This window comes from Octodon degus, unplaced genomic scaffold (genome assembly GCF_000260255.1).
Source record: "Octodon degus isolate 3935 unplaced genomic scaffold, OctDeg1.0 scaffold00168, whole genome shotgun sequence".
Taxonomy (NCBI): domain Eukaryota; kingdom Metazoa; phylum Chordata; class Mammalia; order Rodentia; family Octodontidae; genus Octodon; species Octodon degus.
The window spans coordinates 2,900,616-2,904,527 of NW_004524744.1; positions in this window are offsets into that span (position 1 = coordinate 2,900,616).

Genomic DNA, 3,912 nt, shown 5'->3' on the forward strand with positions numbered 1-3,912 from the left:
TTCTAGGGACAAAGTTTTAAGCTGAGGAGGAGGACACAAACAGTTTCAGGTTCAGACATCAGTGCCAGTTCTAGCTGCACCACCCTTATACATCAGCCTTTTGCACCTTAAAGTTTCACAGTATTGTATAGTTCAAGATTGCATGTATTTCCTCTCAAAACCATTGTAAGGATTAAAGTCAATACTGCATATCAAAGCTTCCTGGAGCTAAAGACGCAAGGCTAGTACTTAAGGAAATAGAGAAAGGAGCAAAAAGTAACAAGAGGACAGCCACAAGTTTAGTTTGATGGTTAAGAATCCTACCCCTATCAGAACTTCTTTTGTTCAAATCTTGACACTTATGCTTGTCAGCTTTCTGTTACTACACTATCAAGATAATAAGTCTATAAGAAAAGAGGTACATTTTGGTTCTTAGTTTGGGTGTTAGTCCATGGTGGGTACCTTGCTGATTTTGGGCCTGTGGTAGGGAAGCTCATACTGGTGGGAGTGTGCAATAAAATAAAATCACTCATTTCTTGGCAGCAATACAGTGAAAAGAATGAGCAGAGAACAGCCACCACACACAGTCCTTTCAAGGTTCTCTCACAAAAATCTAAAGATCTTCTGCTAGGCCCCACCTCTTTTGGTGGAGGTACAGTGAATCAAACTCAGGAACAGGTTGTTGCATTTGTCAAGCAGGTGCTGTGCTGCTGAACTATAAGCCCAGCCCCTAGGCCCCACCTGTTAAAGATTATATGACCTCCCAACAGCACATCTAGAAAATAACCTTTTTTTGTTTGTTTGTTTTTTAGCAGAACCAGAGATTGAACTCAGACCCTTGTGCTGGCCAGGGAAGCGCATATTCCACTGAGCCATCTCCCCGGCCCCTGGGAATAACCTTTTAACACATCCTTCCAGGGACATTCAGTGTGGTGGTTGATACATTGTGTCAGCTTAAGATGTAGGGGAAGCTTAGCTCCATTGGCTTGGTGACACCATGCCTGGAGCAGGAGAGGTCCTGCCCTCAGGAGGGGGTGGGGGGCCTGCCTAGGGTGACTCAGCACAAAAAGGGTGTATAAAGGGATTGAGGAGGGCGTCTATGTACACCACTTCCTTGGAAGAGCTTGATCGATACAGCTCTCCTTCAGAGCAGCTCTATCTGCATAGCAGTCACTGTCATTTTCTTGGAGGAGCTCCTGTTGGTATGGAAGGAAGAGAGAGGCTTGATAGACACCACCGCTGCAGTCCTTCTCTGCTCTTCATTGTTTTCTGCTGCCATGAACTGCTGCCATTTTCCTTGGAGCCAACAGAGTATGGACGGAAACCTTCACTAACTGTGAGTTAAATAAACCCTTCCCTTCTTAATTTGGGGTGTTGGTATTTTGTCCCAGCAAGGAGTAAAAAGTGAGACAGTCAGAACCCGAAGTACAGCAGTGCTCGTACAGGGTGCAAAAACTGAGACAAGCTACCTTGATACTTTGTGTCTCTGTTTCTTCTTTTGTAAATAAAAAATAATATTAACACATACATCATGGTTTATTATAAAATGATTTCAGAGAAGTAATATGTCAGCATTTGAACTAAAAATAATTCAGGTTTTAGCTGAAGAAAAGCTGCACTCACAGACATTTTAGAGGATAGCAGATTGATGGAAAATCAAGCTTCTCAGGAAAATGGAGTTGTGAAAATGCCTAAAGACGCAATATAAATGAGTGTCAAGAAGAAAGTATTTCTGTACTTATTGAGGGTTGTTCAGGGTTAATCATAACTTGCATATTTCTCTCTCACAAGGTGGCTATTCTTTTTATTTTGTGCCTTGGCCTCACTGATATTAATTTGTTCAATTTGATTACGTATTTAAAACTAGTCCCTAACACCGGACTCCTGCAAGTATTTAACATTAACCAGTGAAAGAATAAAATAATTGCCTCCCTACCCTTCCCAGAAGGACTACCGCTGAATCACCCAGCAGATGAGGCCTGCCCTGTGGCCCAGAGGTCGGCACTCTAGGGCTGCAACAGAAAAACAACAGAGATGAGCTCCAAGACTAAAGAGTCCCCACCCTTCCCGTGGACTTCTAACTTCAGCAGATGGATTCTACTGAGTACTGATGCCTCATTGCAGCATTTGGGTTATGTGCCTCTTGAGCTCAGATTTCCGGGAGGCCTTGGGAGGTAAAGAAAGATGCTACATGGTCACTGGCCCAGAGTGAGTGCTGTTGTCCCGTGAGTCTCACTCGCTCTGTCTGACCCACTGGATTCTCATATGAATCAGGTTAGCTCAGACTTCACTCTTGATCTCCTGGAATTCCCTCACATTGTGAGGTATAATCACTTCCCCTTTTGTATTCCTCTTTGTGCTCATAATATTTTGCTGGTACATCTGTCTTTACTACATGTATTTCACATATAGGAAAATGTTTCAAGCTTCCATGTAGCATCATGAAATCGTGTGTCAATATAAAGATGACCCAATCATGACTCTTACCCCTGGACGTTCCCATTTCAGTCACTGAGCTTCTGGTGCTCATCACTCTCCAAGAAATTTTGTTTTATTTTTCTTTATTCTTTTGCTGCTGGGAAACCAGCCCTGGTTCTTATACTTGCTGCACATGTGCCTGTCACTGAGCTACACCCTACCCCTTCCTTGGAAATTTTATTTTTGTGCCTGAAATTCTGTAAATTCACTCATGTTTATGTGCTCCCTTCTATGTGTTTCCTTTTTCTTAGAATACTATTTTTGCCTTTTGTCCATGATATTTAATGTATCTATTTATTTCCCATCATAAACAAAACACAGGGACAGCCAAATAGCTCAGTGGATTAAAGCACCTATAAGCAGGCACAGGGACCGGGGTTCTATCCCTGGGCCTGCCATGCCAGCCCCACCCTTGGGGTGCACTGAGAGGGCAATTGAGACTGGGCATGGTGGCACACACCTGTAATCCCAGCTCTTGGGAGGCTGAAAACAGGAGAATCATTATGAGTCCGATCTAGTAGTGAGACCCTGAACACCCTGTAGACCTTTCCCTAAAATAAAGGAAAAAAAAAAAAAAAAAAAACATACAACTTGATGTCTATTCTGTGTTGATGGACATTCGATTACTTGAAGTTGTTTGTTATTAAGAATAAAAATTTAAAACATAGCTATGCTATGAGTGTTTGTGTGCAAATTTTTAGTGGGTATATTTTTGAATCTATCTGGGATAATATCAGCAAGGTAATTGCTACTTTGGGGGTAAGTATATGTTGAGAGATCTATTAAGCTGTTTTTCAAAGTTGTTGGGCTTTTTTATAACTCTACTAGAAATCTAAGAATTGACTTGACAAAGTTTTGCTGTTGCCAGTCATTGCTATTACTACTACCACTACTATTGTAAGAAAATGTAACATGACTGTGACCCCATTAACAAAATATCAAGTGTGCAATATAGTATAATTTACTACAGTGACAATGTTGTATGTTAGATCTGTAGAAATTATTCATTTTGTTCAACTGAAATGACAGACTCATTCATCAGTAACTCTCCATTGCTTATGATCCCAATCCCAGTCCTGATAACCATCACTGCACTCTTTGGTTTTATGAACTTGGACCTTTTCAAATACTTTGTATAAACCAGTCTTCTTTCTCTCAAAATTCTATCAAGTACCTGCTGTTACTTCCTTCTTATTTTAAATTGTGTTTTCCTGATGATTAATAATGTTCAGCAACTTCTTACATGCTTATTAGGTATTTATATATCTTTTGTGTGAAGTGTCTAATGGATTACATTGATGAATTATCTTTCTGTTATTGAGTTGTAATATTTTCCATTATATTCTAGATTCAAGTCCTTTGTCAGAATAATACACTGGGAATATTTTCTCCTAATTTGCACATTTTCATTATTTTTATTTATGAGAGATTTTATTTCTTTTAATGACAACTAGA